Here is a 20,752-nt window from a genome sequence, read left to right on the forward strand (position 1 = left end):
TATACCTTTGAGGTCTCGCAACATCCTACAAGATACCCTTTTTCTGCAGTCTGATCTAGTTTACTACGCTTCTCATCTAGAATGTGACAATAAGCCACGCTTCTGAATATCCTGAGATGACTGACTTCCAACTTCTTCCCTGTGAAGACCCCATCAAGCGTTTTCTTCCCCAATGCTCTATGAGGAGTTCTATTCTGGGTATACATTGTTGTGCTACAAGCTTCTTCCCATAGATACCTAGGTTGATCCTAATCATATAACATAGATTTGGCTACCCCAACAATAGTTCTATTTTTCCGTTCTGCTACTCCATTCTGTTCCAGATTATATGGAGTTGTCCACTCTCTTTTGATGCCATCCTTTGTGCAGAAATCCGTGAATTCTTTGTCCATATATTCTCCACCATTATCCAAATGCAATACTTTTATCTTTTTCCTTGTCATATCTTCAACAAGAGCTTTAAAATCTCAGAAACGATCAAAGACCTCATCCTTGGTCTTTAAGAAATAGATCCAGGTTTTTCTGGAGTGATCATCGATAAAGGTAATGAAGTATTCACTACCACTAAAATCTCTTGTGGACATAGGACCACATATATCTCAGTGTATCAATCCTAATACACATTTTGCTCTAATGTTACTTCTAGAAAAAGATGCTTTAGTGTACTTCCCTAGTACACATCCTCTACAGAAGTCATCATGTTCACTACTAAGGACTAATACTCCTGTAACAGTCTCTCTGAGCATCCTCAGTGCTCCATGGTGTAAATGCCCAATTTTCCTGTCCATAATTCATTTCGCTCCTTCTCACCATTATAGTTGCTGCATATCAGTGTCATTGGTGACTCAAGTTGCAATCTATACAACTTGTTGCTTCGAATCCAAATTTTCCTTTTCTTCTTCCAACTTGGATGCTTGATATATACTTTCTTTCCCATGAAGTATACATCGTATCCATTGTCCTATAACTGGGACAATAAAATCAAGTTCATTCCTAATCCTGGCACATGCAAAACATTGGTGGCTCGGATGATAGTCCCTGCTTCCGTCTGAAATGCTATGGTGCCTCTCCCTGTTGGAGTACATTTCGTTCTATTTCCCATAGTGATTTGGAAGTCCATTTGTTCTTCTTGGTAGCTCGAGAAATGTTCTTGTACTCCATTCATATGAGCTGAAGCCGTGCTATCAATGTACCAAACATCTGTCGACGTTGAATTTGCTAGGCATGCGAATTCTTCATCTAATCTGGTAGATAACTCTGAGACACTTTGAGTATCCATATTGTGCCAATTTCTAACGCTAACCTGTCCCAACAACTGTTGCAGGAAAAACTGTATCCCGCCTGAGACAACCCCTCTCGCTGAATCTTCTACTGCGTTGTTCCTTCTACCAATGAAAAATTTCGATTAGAAAAACTTACCTCTCTGTCGACTGACTCAGAGAGAGTTTTCCCACAAAATCTAATCCACTTGGCTTTGAACTGCGCAAGCCCCTTGGAGATTCGAATTACTGCCCCTATAGGAATTTCGAATTCCTTTCTTCCTTCAATGCTGAGTCTTCCGACTTCTTCCTTCTACTTTCCCTTAGCTATGATACCATGTGAAAATTTCTAAATAGAAATCCTACTGCAGTGATTAATATTATTTCTTCTACTTATTATCTCATAAATAAGTTATTCACATTGTTCTTACAACAAATATTGAAATATATTCTACGAAAACCTTCACAATTAAAATATTGCAAAAAGTAAATGTAAGAAAAAATACTGGCATAAATACAATCACACTGACACAGTTATTTTTGGACAATCGTCCCCGGAAAAACCCAATGTGGAAAAACGGTGCAGCAGATGGGGGTTTCTTTATTATTCTTCAACAAATTCTCATGTACAAATTACAACCAACAAAACAGGAGTGAAAAAATTTACAGACACTTCCTGACAAATTTCTGATCCAGGTGAAGTACCCTTCTTCCCCGGAATCCTTCTATGTCCCTATGCTTCAAACTTCTCACACTGGCCCAACGTCTAGCTGCCCAAGCAGGCTCTACATCAATTTTCCTCTGCGTTGCCTCTTTTTGCGTCACCCTGTTCATGCTCTGCGTCTTGCTACCTTGCACTCTAAAAGGATGTTGATGCCCTCTCTTCCTTTCTCACCTGCAACTCTCCCTCTGATTCGATTTTCTCTTGCTGAACTTCGACTGTTGAGAAAATCAATCTTACTCTGGTAACTGAGTCTTTGCCTCTAGCGTGTTCTCCAAATGCCCATTAAGCCTCCTCTTATAATCCTCTCGTTGATCAATCAACGACCTAGATTAGATTCTAATCAATGGCTAGGATCATATTGACTTGATCTCCACCTTCTTCTAGAAGTTTCACCCACAGTTTAGATTAATACCCATTAATTATTTTAATTTCCTAAGTTTAGACTTAGGGTCCCATTAATAATAATTAATTATTTTAATAAATCTGTCTCCGGGCGGAATTTCCCAAAACTATTTTTGGGTATTAGAGAATGCATGTGTCTAAGCCTCCCTGCAAATTTTGAGACTTAGAGCACATCCGATGTTACCAGAAATCAATAGTGGATGGCCATCGATATCCACATCCACCTAGATCATTTAATTCCTAGTTAGGATAAGCAATATTAGCTTAGTTATGGAACTGGATTTTAGTTCACATCTACATTCTAAAATTAAAATAATAAAATCTAATAATGGTACATGAGATGAAAACTAGAGGATTCACCATTCCAAACAATAAAAATTCCCTTTCCCTAGATGCACTTGTTTGAATGACAAAGGACATTCACTCATGTCAATAGAACTGTAAGAAAAAAATGTAGATGTAAAATAGTGGAGCCATATTGACCTAGGAAAATGTCAAGAGAACATGGCACTTCTTAACAACATAACCTAATGAAAATCTAGATATTTAAAAAGGCATAATTAAGGCTATATTTGGAATGAAAAGACAAATAATTATCATAGAGGATACCATTGTACATCATCACAAATTAGTATCACCTATGGATGGTTGTATCATCAAGTAGTTATCTATAGATCTAAGGAAGTTATATTACTTGGTTTTATAATATGCTTAAAAGGTAAAACATTTCAAAGGAGATGGGTATGTTATGTACCCTATTACACATACATTTTGTTATATATGATGTCTAGTTAATGCTTATCTATGGTCATAATTTAATCATTAATTACTAGTTTAATGTATCTAGTCAAAATTAGAAGCTTCTAGAGATGTCACTCTACTTTGTAGTTATGTATTGAATGCAAAAATAATACATCTTAAATCCTTCTTGTATTGCTATGGTAGTGAGGATATGTGGAATTTATCTTTCCTTAAGTATTATTGTATGGTGAATCCCTACCTTAAGGGTATTTGAATTGAAAAGAAGTTGGAGTATCTTCAAGTATTTTAGTTGAATATGGGTTGTGAGCTCTATATTTCTATTGTTCAAGAATAATTCATGTTGCATGTTTGTTTATTTCTTAAATCGTGAATAAAAAATAGAAGAAGCCACTTAAGATGCTTTCTACAAACTTCCCAACTAAAATGATCTTTGCCAGTGTTCAATGTATTAAGAGGGTGAACAAAATGAAAAAAATACACAATAAATTTCTTGATATAATTCTTCATTCCCATGAAACTTCATAGGTCATGGATGTTCTTTAGTATGACTACTTGATGATGGTTGAAATATTTGCAAGAGCAATGCGTGGTACATCTTATCTCATATGGAATTTAAGATACACAAGTTCTCTTTGCGTAAATAGATAATTTTTTAGGTTTATCAATAATTTCTCTCCTTTCAAGGTTGTAAATAGTTGATTCAAATGCTAAAAGTGTTCCTTGCTCTTATTGAAAAAAGAATGCCATTCATATACACACTATCAAGTTAATAAAGATGTGAATTTATGTGATCATTCTCATGTTTATGAATATTACAAGGTATGAATTTATGTGATAATTCTCCTGTTTATGAATATCACAAGGGTTTAGTAAGACCAAGTGACATCAATAACCATTCAAATAATTTTTGGCACATTTTGAAGGTTATTTTCCACATACACTCTAGCTTCATACAGATCTAACAATATCTAGGCTTTAGGTAGATCTTCTTAAAATGTTTGGTTCCATGAAGTTGATTTAACAACTTGTTGACCTCTAATAATGGATAATGGATACCAATTCTTGGTAATGACTATGTTTAAAGTTGATAGTCTGCACACATTTTTCACGTGCCACCTCTGTCTAAAACTAGAGCTTTAGACAACAAGTTGACTTAATATGGTCCTTATCCAATAAAATTTGACCTACCACTTTATCTCTTCATTCTCTAACAATGAAGTCCTACATAGTGCCTCATTCAACAAAATGACTCCCTATTGTAAATTAATGCACTTTTCAACTGTGTAACTTGGCAACATTCCATGTAGTTATTAAAACACCTTAGAATATTGTTGCCATAACATGTCCAACCAATTTTTCTCTTCCCAATTCTCTTATATTGTTAAATTTATGTATAAATGTTTGACCATTTTTTGATGAGTTTCACTCTCTCATATTTCTCTAGTTTGATAACTAACCATAGCAAACTGTGTTGAGGCTTTGATTAGTCTTTGGGCTATAGTTTCCAAAGTGAGTGTAAAGGGAAATGGATCTTTTTGTAATACCAGTAAGTAAGCTTGGCCATTTTTCATAAGTCTACATTAGTTTAGGCATCATCAATATATCACACCAGAATCTCACAGGTATGGATTGCCAAAAATCACTCCATTTAGGGAAAATTTTAAGGAAGAAAATTTATCTTAAAGTTTAGAAATCTTGATGAATCTCACTAATCCATAATATGCCATCTATAAAATGTTTGATGATATTTTGGTAAAAAGATTCAAATGTATAATAATTTTATATAGTCTCTATATAAAATGTTGGCGATTTTTAAGGTACAATATTTTTATACTATAAAGTTTGGGTGAATAGTTTTTAGAAAAAGTGGAAATTAGTAAATCTTTCTTCTTGGAAAAAGCATGGAAAATTAAGCCACTTGCGAATATTAGCCCCTAAAATTTTCCTAACTCCAACCACATCTAATGAAATAATGTTGAACTCTATTTTATTGATGTAATCAATTTAGATGGGATGTGTTTTGTGGGTACATGCATGAGTAATAAACAATATAGTAAAAACAATTCTAAAAGAACAATTGTTACATATTTTCAACTAGTTTTTTAAATGGATATGTAAGAAAGCATTGACAAAGATAAAGCTTGTTCATAATACAAATAATGCTTTGCAAGTGCTACAACTTATTGTAGGTTGTATGTGGATAGGTGGCATCACTTTCTTGATGCTATGTATAATAATACTTATATATTATATTTTCATTTGATTGCAACCCTCAATGAGTTATTCTAGTTAAACTTAGAGCTATTGGGCATTACTCTATGAGAATGGTGGGAGAAGAGGTTGTGTAGGATAATGGGAATGGTGAAGTTGAAACATAACAACACTTCCTTCTTTGTTACACTATATGTACATAGATAATGGTTAAAAAGTTTCATTGAGTACTAAGAAGGTACATTTCAAAAAGACCAAGTATAGGACACTACATTGATGCTCAAAAAATAAATATAAACTAGCACAATCACATTAGTAAATGTGGTTGATATGCGATGGACACCCCCCTTCCCTCTAACACAACTATTCATTTTACAAACTTACTTATTCACATAATGCCATTAATTATTTGATAATTTGGACAAGTATATAATAATTCTATTAAGTAAAAGTGAAAAGGTAAACATTTATTCATATGATGCTATTTGTTATTTGATAATTAGCACGGTAATTTCATAATTTTATTAAGTAAATGAGAAATAGTAAACACATATTCATATGATGTCATTTATTATTTGATAATATGCATAATAATTTTATAATTATATTAGAGAATTTTGAACAAATAAACAAATATTTGAAGATGCAAAGTATTTAAAATTCCATCCATTGATATAGAGAAAACCAAGAAAACATGCCAATAATTTTTATTTATAATTATAAAATAAAAATTTAAATTAAAAAAATTAGTGTGGAATAATGCCTATTAACATAATTAAAACAAAAAAATTATAATTATAAAATAAAAAATTAAATTAAAAAAAATAGTAAGGAAGAATGCCTACTAACTTGAGTGGGCTTAATGATTAAGAGCATGTGTTTCCTCTTAACAGGTCACAGGTTCAAAACCAGAGGGGGGTAGAGTATGTATGCCTTCGGAGACTTAGCAATGAAATTGCTACACCAATTTGGTGTATGTATGCCTTTGGAGACTTAGCAGTGAAATTGCTACACCAATTTGGTGTCTGGCTTCGCTGTGACCTTAAAAATAGATATATTATTATTATTATTATAAACATAATTAAATGGGGCTTGAGTATGACCTAAAACTGCTTCTGCTATAGATATTATTATTATTATTATTATAAACATAATTAAATGGGCCTTGAGTATGACCTAAAACTGCTTCTGCTTGGCTAAGAGCTGGTCTTCCTCTAACGTAAGGAAACAGGTTAACGGCAAAAATAGATATTATTATTATTATTATTATAAACATAATTAAATGGGCCTTGAGTATGACCTAAAACTGCTTCTGCTTCGCTAAGGGCTAGTCTCTTCCTCTGACGTAAGGAAACAGGTTAACCGCTGTAGAGGGCTGGTCTTCCTCTGACATAAGGAAATAGGTTAACCGCTGTAGAGGGCTGGTCTTCCTCTGACATAAGGAAATAGGTTAACCGCTGTAGAGGGCTGGTTTTCCTCTGACATAAGGAAACATGTTAACCGCTATAGAGGGTTGGTCTTCTTCCTCTGACATAAGGAAACAGGTTAACCGCTGTAGAGCGCTGGTCTTCCTCTAACATAAAGAAACAGGTTAACCGCTTTAGAGGGCTGGTCTTCCTCTGACGTAAGGAAACAGGTAACCGTTGTAGATATTATTATTATTATTATAAACATAATTAAATGGGCCTTGAGTATGACCTAACTCTGCTTTTGCTGGGCTAAGAGCTGGTCTTCCTCTTACCTAAAGAAACAAGTTAACTGCAAAAATAGATATTATTATTATTATTATAAACATAATTATCATAAATTTTCCCACCTATATAAAAAAACACAATTAAAACAAAAATAATGTATTAAACTTTTTTTAATAACACAATAAACTTATAATTTTTTTATAATATAACCCAACCATAACCATCCCAATTTATTTATAATTTTCACTCTCAATTGATATAATTATTCCATCCCCATCCCTATCCCTATCCCTATCCCTATCCCTACTTGCTCTGATATACCATTTTTAACTTCTTTTCCTCCAAAATTTTTGGGAAGTGCAATACCAATCTCTATTTTTCTGTGAATCATATCTTATCCTTTCCCAAAGAACATGATCTCTTTCCAAAAAAAGCTGTGTAGGCGTTTTGAATTAGTTTTGCAGTTCTAATACTTCTTGATTTTTTCCCACAAGCTAGGCTCTAGCTTATCGTTCGCTCTGTGTGTTACACATTTTACAAGAAAAATCCACAAAGTGAGCACTAAATTAATTTAAATTCGCGGATGCCAAGCTGATAATGATCTTGAGGCCGATAAATGAGTGAATAATGGTGGTCTGATCGTAGGCCGCCTCCTCACAATGAATTGTTCGCCATTTTCCCAATCTTCATTTCCGACTGCGAATGAAACTTCGTTCAACAAATATACGCTTCTGCATCTGCCCTTACGTCTGCATACTCATTCTTATAATTTCTATTTTTATGGCCCTCGTCCCACTCCTACCTTCACTGTTGTGGCAGCAGTTAAACAGCGGTGGATGATTAAAGTGAAGAAGAAGAGACAAGTTTCAGCAGCTTCAAACGCATATGGCAACCAAATCCAAAGTACTCAAACGACTTTATACAAATACAAACAAAATAATGTTTTATTATCGAATGACATGATCAGAGGTTATGTAAGGAATGGATTCTGCAAGGAAGCGCTGAGGATGTATTATCAAATGCAACGCGCAGGGATAGAGCCTGACAAATTGGCTTTTATTTCTGTAATCAATGCATGCGGCAGCTTAACAGATCTACAAGCAGGCATTAAGGTTCACGAAGATGTAATAGGAAGCGGATATGAGTCAGATATTTTTGTGGGAACCGCGCTCTCGTCAATGTATGTTAAGTGCGGGGATTTAGAGAATGCACGCCAAGTGTTTGATGGAATGCCTGAACGAGATGTTGTGTCATGGAATGCAATAATTTCTGGTTGTTCTCAGAATGGACACCACCATGAAGCATTGGCATTCTTCAGTGAAATGCAAGCCCAGGGAATAAAACCCAATTCAATTACCATGGTTAGTGTTCTGCCTGCATGTACCCATTTAGTGGCTCTGGAACAAGGTAAGCAGATCCATGGTTATGTAATAAGAAGTGGATTTGAATCTGATACTGTGGGAAATGCACTTGTAGACATGTATTCTAAGTGTGGGCATATTAACATTGCCCATAGACTGTTTGAAAGAATGTCTAAACGAAATGTTGTCTCATGGAATGAAATCATTGCGGGTTATTCACAGAATGGTCAACCCTATGAAACCTTTGCATTTTTTGATGAAATGCGTGTTCAGGGTGTAAAACCTAACTCAATTACCATCGTTAGTGTTCTGACTGCCTGCACTGATTTATTGGCATTGGATCAAGGTAAGGAAACCCACTGTTACGCAATAAAAAGTGGATTTGAATCTGACGTTGTTGTAATCAATGCGCTGGTAGACATGTATGCCAAATGTGGGACGGTTAACATTGCCCACAACGTGTTCGAAAGAATGGTTCAACGAAATGTTGTGTCATGGAACGTTATCATCACATGTGATTCCCAGAATGGTCACCTCCATGAAGCCTTGGCATCCTTAAATGAAATGCAAGTCCAGGGCATAAAACCCAACTCAATCACCATGATCAATGTTCTGCCTGTGTGTGCTCATTTATTGGCTCTAGAACAAGGTAAGCAGATCCACGGTTTTGTAATAAGAAATGGGTTTGATTCTGATGTTGTTGTGGGAACTGGGCTTGTAGACATGTATGCCAAATGTGGTAGTGTTAACATTGCCCACAGTTTGTTTGAAAGAATGCCTAAACGAAATGTTGTGTCATGGAATGCAATCATTGGTGGTTATTCCCAGAATGGCTATCCCCATGAAGCCTTGGCATTATTCAATGAAATGCAAGTCCAGGGTATAAAGCCCAACTCAGTCACCGTGGCTAGTGTTCTGCCTGTATGCTCTGACTTGTTGGCTATGGAACAAGGTAAGCAGATTCATGGTTATGCAATAAGAAGAGGATTTGAATATGATGTTGTCGTAGGCACTGGGCTTGTAGACATGTATGCCAAATGTGGGAATGTTAACATTGCCCACAAATTGTTTAAAAGAATGCCTAAAAAAAATGTTGTGTCATGGAATGCAATGATTGCTGGTTATTTCCAGAATGGCCATCCACATGAAGCCTTAGCATTCTTCAATGAAATGCAAGTCCAGGGCATAAAAGGCAACTTATTCACCATGGTTAGCATTCTCTCTGCATGTGCTGATTCATTGACTCTGGAACAAGGTAAACAGAGCCACGGTTATGCAATAAGAAGTGGATTTGACTCTGATGTTGCTGTGGCCACTGTACTTGTAGACATGTATGCCAAGTGTGGGAATGTTAACATTGCCCACAAATTGTTCGAAAGAATGCCTAAACGAAATGCTGTGTCATGGAATGCAATCATTGCTGCTTATTCCCAAAATGGCCACCCCCATGAAGCCTTGGCATTCTTTAGAGAAATGCAAGTCCAGGGCATAAGACCTGACTCAATCACCATGATCACTGTTCTCCCTGTGTGTGCTGATTTATTGGCTGTGGAACAAGGTAAGCAGTTCCATGGTTGTGTACTAAGAAATGGATTTGAATCTGATGTTGTTGTGGACACTGTGCTTATAAACATGTATGCCAAATGTGGGCATATAGACACTGCTCAACGAGTGTTTGAGAAGATGTCAAGTCGAGATGTGGTGGCATGGAATGCAATGATTTTGGGATATGGAATTCATGGACATGTTGAGGATGCTCTTGCTCTTTTTTCCCGTATGCAACAGATGGGCACAAAGCCAGATCATATCACCTTCACTGGTGTTTTGACTGCATGCTCTCATGCAGGGTTAGTAGAGGAGGGCTGGCAATATTTTGAGAGCATGAAATCAGATTATGGCCTTGCACCCAAGCTGGAGCATTATTCATGCTTGGTAGACCTTCTTGGCCGTGCTGGGCATCTAGATGAAGCATATGATATTATAAAAAAGATGCCATTAGAACCCCATGCTGTTGTGTGGGGGTCCTTGCTTGGGGCCTGCAGAATTCATTGCAATATTGAGCTTGGAGAAGAAGCAGCAAAGCACCTTTTTGAATTAGAGCCAGACAATGCTGGATGTTATGTACTCTTGTCAAACATCTATGCTGAGGCAGGTAGGTGGGAGGATGTAGCAAAGTTGAGGACAATGATGAAAGAGAGAGAAGTGAAGAAACAACCAGGATGCAGTTTTATTGAGGTAAATAGAGAAGTTCATACATTCCTCGTGGGAGACAGAACCCATCCTCAGTCTGAAAAAATTTATGCAATGTTGGAAACCTTGTATAGGCAAATGAAGGAGGCAGGATATGTGCCTAACACAAATCTTGTGCTGCAAGATGTGGAGGAGGAGGTGAAGGAAAATGTACTATGCAGTCATAGTGAGAAGCTGGCCATTTCTTTTGGGATTATCAATACAAGCCCAGGCACCCCCATCCATATCATGAAGAACCTTCGCGTGTGTAGTGACTGCCACAATGCCACCAAGTTCATCTCCAAGATTGTTCGGAGAGAAATTATTGTGAGAGATACAAACCGTTTCCACCACTTTAAGGATGGATTTTGTTCTTGTAGAGATTTCTGGTGATGCTAGTTCAACTCAGCAATGGATATAATTATGTTTTCAAAACTAATATGTGCATATTATTCATTTATTAAGTTGGGTTTTGGAAAAGATCATCTTAACCTGAGATCTATTAAGCACCAAGAAGATTAAAAGAATAAAGTGCAAACCCTCACCAATTGAAAGATCCAGGGTTAAGATAGATCTGTGTAATAATTGTTTTTTTTTGGGACATTGAACATCAAAACTTAACCTTTATTTATTTTTAGTTTATTAGTGCTGGGATGTGACAGACAGATCTCTCCCGCCTCAGTCTGTAAGAGCACCTCATTTGTCTCAAGTGCACCGTATTTAAGTCCTCAAAAGTGGAAACTAAACTTCACTTTAGTGCAACGTTTCTTATAATAGTACAATGTGCACCGTATTTAAATCCTCAAAAGTGGAAACTAAACTTCACTTTAGTGCAACGTTTCTTATAATAGTACAATGTTTTAACAAATAGTTTATCTTTTCCAAGGAATATGTGAATCTGTATACTATAATTAAGTCAGTGTATACAGAATGGGGCTGATTTTTGTGAGTTGGGTTCTCCTACGATCATATGGGATCTCCACAACAAAAAGTTATATATAAGCAATTAAATTTGTTTTGCAACACAATCATTTCATGGCCCTTGTGAAGATTCCCCTAAGTGCAATGAAATCAAGGGGTTGTTATTCGATATGGAATATGGACATACACGAACATTGACAGCAGGCAGATCTACATGGCATTTAACACTAAAAATAATTATCTATGTAATATTACTTTCAGACAGTCTCTTGTTTATGGTACTTTATGATCATTCCGAATATTTTGAGTAGAATTTGAATTGGTGTTTGATTGTATGGTTATTTTAGCTACAATGTTATGTTACAAATTTGCTGTTAAACATCTTTGCTTTAATTCCCCCCCGTCTTTTGATTATCATGGAACATTAGTTATAAAATTATAAACAACATATAGCATCTCTTTCACAAATTTCTATGTGAATCGTCCTTTTATTGGTCTTATAATGAATACCATATACCTTTCATGGTATTTGGCATCAGGTTTGATGGTTTTAGTTTGCTAAACATATGCTGCATTTTGCTTAAACATCACATGGGGAATGGAATTTTAGATTTTGTACCCTGTCTAGGCCAATCAGAATCCTGATGAGAGAAAACGCTAATAAAAAAATGTGCGCGACATTGGACCATCAAACAGAGGATGTAGAATCTGTTTTCTTCTTTGTTTGGAGAGTGGCGGTGAAAAGAGTAAACTCTTCAATTAATTGTAGTGTAGGCACTTAAGAATGTGAGAAGTAGAGATGAAGAAATTGGTAAAAAATTAGCATCTTAGCAAGGCACGCCGAACTTAAAAAAGTTAAAGAGAATAACGGTCCAATTCTTGGAACCTGTGCAATGGATTCTACTAAAGAGTGTTGTGAAGAGGTACTTGCTGGAGATTTGGAAGGATGGAATGGCAATATGGCAAAGTACAAACATAAAAGAAAACTCAGATAACCTTTGTTGATAAAAAACCAACATCAAGGGAGAGATCAGTGCAAAGGCTTTTAAATGCAAGAGTAGGGGATGTAGCTGTCAGAGAGGTGACACAAGATAAGAGGCACATTATGAGGAGTTATTTGCTAACCATCAGTAAATGTCATAATTATTCTTGAGGTTTATTCAGTTGTAATGTGCATACATGACCCTGAGAAGACATTGTTTAGAATGAGAGCATATTCATATATTTTTATATTTTATTTGTGAGGTAAAGATTTGTATTGTCTGTTAACAAAGATTTACATTTTAAACATAAAAACTCTGTGTTGACTTGCCACCAGAAAAACCAGATCATACACAAAACATCAATTGTTTCAAAATATCAAAAGGAAGAAGAGAGTTTTTTACTTAAAAAGAAAATAGCTGCATAATCTATTTGGCCATAGTGGCCTTTCTTCGGCATGGTGTTGAAATAAACAAACATAAAATAAAATGAAAAGTAAAGAGGTAGATACACATGCATGCCTATTTTTCAGAATCCATGGCCTCGACATGCATGGGCTCCTTGTTGCTGCTAGGAAAGCAGCCAGGATCAGGTGGAGGTCCCAATTGTTGTTTACTTCTCGCAAGCCGATGGTCCATTGCCATCAGGAAATGCTGCTCTGTTGCACGGGGCCTGTCCCCACCAAAAAAATCCCTCGTACCTGATGTTCTGGCGTACTGGGGACTTTTACAGGGGTTGGGAATGTCCCCAATTTTTCGGGGACATCATTGGGGACTTCCAAGCCGTTCCCAATCTGTCTGTCCTGAGCAGATTTTGGAGACTTTTCGAGTACTACTCTGCTGTCCCCAAGGAAAAAAATGGTATGTATGACCTGATTTTGACTAGGTTTACTTTCTTGTTTGGATGACTTTTATTGCTGTTTTGGATGAGTTTTTAGCATGAAAAATTGTTGTTTATGCTAACTTCCAAAGGTAACTGCTAAAAATACTCTTGTTCAGTGTTGGCATTTATTTTCTCCTCTCTCTGTCACTTAACTGTCTAAAGCAATAACCCTCAGTGCTGGACTTCAGCCTATAATTACTGTTGCTTAAAAACGACATCCCTTTAGAAATAATTAAGAAGTCTGCCAACCTTTACTTCCTATGGCATGAATCAGGGACACAATTATTGTTGATGAAAAACTTCTAGTTTTGTCCTGAAGGTGAAGTAGACTGTCTTTGAGATTGTTCCTATCTGGCACATTTAACATGTTTCTAAACCCACTCCTATCCTACAGGAAAGCACGAACCAGGGACACAATTATTGTTGATGAAAACCTTCTGGTTTTGTCCCGAAGGTGAAGTAGACTGTCTTTGAGATTGTTCCTATGTGGCACATTTAACAAGTTTCTAAACCCACTCCTATCCTACAGGAAAGTTGCTGAACTGTGTTTAGCATTGTTTGCAAGGAATTATTGGGTTGCTGCTTTGTTGCGTGCTGTCCTAGCAGCCACATTTTTTCCCTAAAACAGTGAAGATTGTATAGATATTTATTTGTGAATACAACCTCTAATATGAAGTAAAGGCTGCCAGCAATAACTCATTTTAACACATTTCCTCTTAAGGCTAATGTTTCCAAAACTGTTCTTAGCACTTACTTTGTCCAAGGCTAATAAGCGAAGATTCAAGATTGATTTACATGTCATACTGATGTAAAGAAACCATATATTGCTCTAACACACACTTCAACTGTGCTAACTATGCCAAGGAAGTTGAATTTGTTTAACTTGGCCATATTAGTAGCAACAATGTTGAAAATATCAGTATCGGCAAAATATCGGCGAGGGTCTAGAAAATATCTTATCGGCAATATCGGCGAAAATATCGGCAAAATATCGGCAAATATCGGCAAATATAAAAAATAATTTTTTCAAATTTTTAAATATAGCCGATAATTTGCCGATATTTTCAAAATATCGCGATATTTTGCCGATATTTTCCGATATTTGCCGATATTTTGAAAATATCGCGATATTTTCAAAACAGAAAATATCGCGATATTTTCTCGGCGATATATCGTTTTGCCGAAAATATCGCGATATTTCCGAATATCGCCGATATTATCAACAGTAAGTAGCAATGAATATAAGAAAGGACTTTTTTGCTTTCACAGGAAAATGAAAATATCTAGTATGGTTGACCAGTCAAACTTGGTTTTTATTTGACAAACATAACAACAAAGAGGGTCTATTTAGGTGTTGAGATTGGCAATATTAGGAATTTGAACCAAGGTTTGATTTTGACAAAATTAGCATGCTTGCCAACTGGGATAATAAGGCGAACTAGTTTACATGCAAGAATGTCAACCAAGAATAGTAAAACTTTTTCAAAACTAACAAGCAAGACAACTAGCTCTAGTAATTCAACCTAAGTTTTTGATTTGATATTTATGACAAGACAAATAAGGTCTTTGAAAGGTCAAACTAGCAAGAGTTAGTGTTTTAGCACTAGGCCATTTGGACTGTCATATAGATGGATACCCTCCAACTAACTACCATGTGTCACACTAGAAGAATAGTTCACTTGCTCAACACTGCTCTTGACTCATCATCCTTCAACTAAAAACTTCAACTTGAATTTTAGATTTGAGATTATGTATTTGGTTTTGTAATTATTAATATGAATTTCAGATTTCTTAGCTAGTTCAATGTTTATAATTTTATTGCAATGATGTATTTATTATTTATGATTTATCTTTATGCGCATGGTGAATTTATCTATATATATATATATATATAATTGCCATCTCCAACTTATTGCCCTTGGAAAACTTAGAGTGCACTCTAGTTGTACCGAATACTTCTCCCCTTGTTCCCAAAAGCAGTGCAACATAGAAATGTTGCATCTGATTAAAAACAAAATGACATTATTTTTGAGATTGTGCATATTCACATGTCTAATTAGACAGTATATTACATTAATATGTGTATGGTACTTAATGGTCTTCTTGAATTTTTTGAGTAGTGTTTGGAATCGTATTTGATTTGTAAGGTTTTTTGCTAGACAATACAATGTTATGTGGTAGATTCATTCTAAACCTCTTTGCTTTTGTCTTTTTTCTCATCTTTTGATTGTCATCTCAAACTAATTATAAGCATCACATAGTATGCCTTTCACAATCTTTGTTATAAATTGTCCTCTTAATGATTTTGTAATCAAAACCTATTACCTTTCTTGATATTTGATATCGGGTTTATCGATATTTGTTTGCTGAACATATGCTATGACTTTTTAAAAGCTCACTTGTGCATTGGAATTTTAGATTTTGGACCTTATTTAGGCCCAATAGAATCCTAACCATATAGCTAGTATCGAGTACTAAGATGCTCCATGGACAAGAAGAAAAGAGATTGAAGGACTAAGCATTGCATTTTATTATTAAATAGAGGATGTAGCCTTGCTTTATTCTTGGTTTAAAGAGTGACGCTTCAGAGCAACAAACTTTTTGATTACTTGCAGTGTATAAAGTCTGGGAAGTAGAGACGAAGAATTAAAAAGAATAAAAGCAAACATGTAGTGTTTCAACGAGGCATGCTAAACTCAAAAATAATTTGAAAAGAAAGGCAAGTGTGTTTCAACAAGGTGTTCTAAATTCAGATTTTTTAAAGAAAAATGGATAAGAGATTTTAAACTTATAGAAACTATTTCAAGATATTAAACATAACATAGTTCATTGTGTAATATTCATTTATCATAGTGTATTGTTTATTATTCATTTATCATGTATCCACACAACATATTTTAAGTATATATAGTCATTTTGTCAATTAAAAGAAATTTCAGCTTAAAAATGCCTATAAATTTTTCACTTAATTTCCATGTCATAATATGTAAACCAATCAAATCCTTTAAATTTAAAAGAGGTGTATGTTCTAAACATTTTTAAATTGTTTAATTTGGGTATCCATGAAATATTTTATTTTTGTTTGTTTGTTTGTTTGTGAACCCAGGCTTGACCTGTGGCCCCAGGACATTTAATCCGTCAAAGTCACTTGGGGATCGTACCCGGCCTAGGCCATACCAACCTTAAGTTGATTGGATTTTTTAGCATGTCTCCTCCCTCTAGAACAAGCACAACTACCCCGTGACGTTTGACCCCGGGTGCCTTTATAATGAGGCCCATCCTCAATCGACGATGTTAGTGGGACTTGACGGGGCGGTGTTAGTGGGACTTGACGGAATATTTTATTATTAATTTGGGTATTTGTGAATTATATTATTAATGTTATTTTTTTTCTAGGTAAAATTAATCTATTGATATATGCAAAATGTACAAGGAGGCTCCGTCCTCAGCGGTGTTGGGTCAATGGGATGACCATTCTTTTCTTCCAAACTTGAAAGTGAGACTGCGCCAGAAGTGGAAACCAATCTCGGCCCAAAAATAAAAAGTTTCAGTTGCCCACGCAGTGGCTAAAGTTCTCATATACAAAAATTGGAGTTAAGACTGAGTAAATCAAAATTGGAATCAGACTTGTCCATTTTTAGTCGGTCAGTGGGGACAAAATTCCAAGCTATTACAACCAAGAAGGGAAAAGGACTGTGACAAGACTAAACAGGATGCAAAACAACAAAAGGCAGATGGCAAAGTAGAACAAAACCCGGTTACTGCTCGCCACGTAATCTATCGGCCAGTTGCTTGGTTTCCTCGGTGAGTTCCTCCTCCACAATCAGAGACCACCCGTAGACTTCAAAGCTTGTATTATCTGCATGTCCGTCACCTGTGCTCAGGTTGAATGCCCTTATCCTTTCGGTGGGTCTCGCATTCCATAGTTCACGGATTGCTTCTTGAGGGGAGGTCTTTATCAGTTGTCGGAAGTTTGGAGCTTGGCTCCCCTGGTTCGACATTAAAGGTAGGAACTTGGCTGAAATCCCTGCTAGATGAAGGTTCTGAATTGGACTTAAAAAATTCCTTGTAACCCATGGTGATTGTGACCATAATTTTCGGCTTGTTCAGGGTGCTTTGGAATTGGAAATGAGCTTGATGGGAGGAGGCGTTGGTTATTGTGTGCAGGGGAATGCTTCCAGAGAGATGTGCTCCTCTGAAGCTAGTTCTTCCTCGCTCGTTTCACGTGTTCGGATATCTACCATGGGGGCTGGGATGGGAGAGGGAAAGGGACAGGGAAGTTGAAGGGGAAGAAGAGGCGGAGGGGGGATGATGATCGGCTCACGGAGCTCCACCGCGATTGCCTCCGCGCCTGCTGCTCAATCTGTGCTGGTATCTCATGGGGTTGATGGAGAGAAGCTCCGCAGGAGGAAGAAGACAGGGTTCCAATGAATTCACAGGTGTAGCAGAGGAGGGAGCAGGAAACTCAGAACACTGATGGCAGAGAGGGGATTGGGAGTGGTGAATACCATTACCAAGGTCTACGCAACACAATAATCTGCATCTCCTTCCAATAGTAGTGCGGAGGCTCGGTTCAGAGACGGAGGGAGGACAGTAACAATTGAGGGGTTGAATGGAGCTGGGTGGAGTCTCCTGATCCATGTTTAGGGAGTTGCCGAGAATGTCTTGAAAATCCCAGGTGGTTAATGCTGCCAACCTGAGAGCCAATATCTGCGTTGTATTCAGACAAGAGGCGGCACAAATGTTTATACGGATGGGCTACCTGATTGCCCATCTACTTGTGCGCCATAAATGCCTATCTACCACCCGCATCCAGGGATGTTGCATCCATTTGCACCAGCTTGGTGAATTCCTGTTGGTGTGAGGCATCTTTAATGATTTCTATCAGCCCTTTGTGGATGGGTCTATCGTCTGAAACACCAAGGTTGGCTAAGTGGTTGGCCACTTTGTTGCCAGTTCTCTTAATTTGTTTGAAAATGATGGCTTTGTTCCTTGCTAGAAGTTGTTCAATGTTTTCCAAATGAGCAGCAAGATGCCAACTATAGGAAAGTTTTTCTGCAGAGGTCCCCTGAATGATTTGTTGGGCCATGTTGATGAGAATTTGGGAATCTCCCTCAATGATTAGAGGGAAAAAACTGTGTTGATGTGTGTGGATCAGTCCTTGCCATAATCCCTCTAATTCCGCTGAGTTGTTGGTATCCCATCCGATATTGCCCAAATATAATAAGAGAGGATTGCCTGAATGATCCTTGAAGATTCCTCCGAACTTGGCTTGACCTGGATTGCCTTTGGAAGCACCATCAAAGTTGAATTGAGTGATTCCAAAGGGTGGTGGGTGCCAATTGCTGGGGGGTTGCTGTGCGGGGATGGACTTGGTGGGTAGATCCTGAAATTGGATGGGCTTGAGATTCCAATTCATCCAGATATTCCTTTCTTGTGGCTCGATGGGGAAGTCCTCCTTGCTCCAAGACTGTAGTGCCAGGGTTTCCTGTAGGTTAATGCACAACATGTTCCAGATTATTTCTGTGGGAGTGGTTTGATGCCTGAATATACGCCTATTCCTTTCCTTCCAGATAGTCCACATGATGTGTCCCGGCAGTGTTTTCCAAAGATCATTGAGCAGGGGACATTTATATAGGTTTTTAGCCCAAAGTCTTATAGTATTGGTGATATCTTCTCTATCTCTCCCATCTTTTTGACATCTGAAAATTGTTTTCTCCCACAATTTACTAGCTAGAGAGCAAGAATGCAAGAGGTGCAATATTGTTTCCTCCTGTTGCTCACAATTGGGGCATCTTGATGGGCCATGGATGTTTCTTTTTCTAAGGTTGTCCCATGTGAGAATTCTTTTGTGGCAAAGTAGCCAGAGGAAGGTTGAGATTTTAGGCCAAATTTTGGAATGCCACACTTTATCCCAGAGAGGGTCCTTATTTGCTGGAGCATTGATTATTAGATTGTATGCCTCTTGGGTGGTGAAAGTGCCACGTGGTTTGTATCCCCAACGAAGAATGTCCTTTTCTTCAGAATATCTGATTCGCCTGTTGGTTAATTCTGTGTTCAGCTCCCTGTGTATTATCTCTGTTCCATTCCTTATGATATCTTCTGCTTTGCACCATTGTCTGTACCCCTGATTAGGTGTGGGAAGCCAGTACTTGCTGACCGTCTCCCATCTATTTGTTTCCTCGTCCGCTAATGGGGGTGGAGAGATTAAGCTGTGGAGATTGGGTCTTTGCTGCCAGGAATCTATCCAGAAGTGTGCATGATTGCCATTTCTTATCTCCCAGAAACTGTGCTTGTGAATTAGGTTTCTGTGCAATCTGGCCGCGTCCCAGATTAGGGAACCCTTCTCCGTGCTTGTTAGCCCTATTAGATTGTCCTGCAATATGTTATTGGCGTACTTTGCTCTCTAACGGATTGCCCAAGGAGTATTTGGGAAAGAAAGCCACTTCCACTAGATTCGAGCGCCCATGACTGCGTTGCTATTTTGAGGGTCCCGGAGACCAATTCCCCCCATGCTTTTTGGGAGGCAGGCAATATCCCACTTGACTAAAGCCCATTTGCGGTTCTGCCCCGAAGACCCCCATAAGAAGTTTCTTTGGAGGTTTTTGATTTTTTTGAGAACCCATTTGGGTGCTGCTAAGATAGAAAACAAATAAAGAGGCATTGATTGCAGAATGGATTTGATCAGGATCAACCTGCTAACCATGTTTAGGGCTCTGAAAGTCCAGGAGGTGAGACGGGATTCCAGCTTGTCGAGAAGGATTTGCCAAGAAGAATGTTTGAGAGCAGAATCAGTAAGGGGGGCTCCAAGGTACTTGGAGGGGAGAGCGGCAGGCGAAAAGCCCAAAATGTGGATTATGGATGATTGAGTTGCTGAGGGGGTGTGAAAAAAGAAAATCTGAGATTTGGCAGTATTAATACTTGCTCCAGAAGCAACAAAGAAATCATCAAGGAGGGATTTGAATTTTTCGGCTTCCTTGACCGAGGGGTGTCCAAATAATATTATTAATGTTATTTACCTAATGCCCCCATATGAATTAGAATATCTAAAAAGTTATTAATGCAATGTAAATCTTGATATTAGTGAAAAAAATATAATTTTATTAATGTTATTTACCTACTTTACCCATATGAATTAGAATATTGAAAAAGTTATTACTACAATCTAAATCTTGATATTAGTGAAAAAATATAAATTAAAATCATGCAAAAAAAAACACCCAAAAAAATAGTTAAATATAAAATATATATAGATAGTTAAATATAAAATATAAATATAGATATTTATAGTTAAATATAAAATAGTTAAAAATGAAATATGATTAT

At 37.0% G+C, this 20,752-nt stretch overlaps 1 pseudogene; it reads left to right on the forward strand.

Moving 5' to 3' along the window:
- The first annotated feature begins 7,363 nt into the window (after positions 1-7,363).
- On the forward strand, positions 7,364-11,102 carry LOC149150975 (pentatricopeptide repeat-containing protein At3g26782, mitochondrial pseudogene; annotated as a pseudogene).
- Positions 11,103-20,752: the final 9,650 nt, after the last annotated feature.

The sequence above is a fragment of the Pinus tabuliformis genome, chromosome 9 (assembly GCF_031772625.1).
Source record: "Pinus tabuliformis cultivar Carrire ecotype Pingquan chromosome 9, CPIR1, whole genome shotgun sequence".
NCBI classification, from domain to species: domain Eukaryota; kingdom Viridiplantae; phylum Streptophyta; class Pinopsida; order Pinales; family Pinaceae; genus Pinus; species Pinus tabuliformis.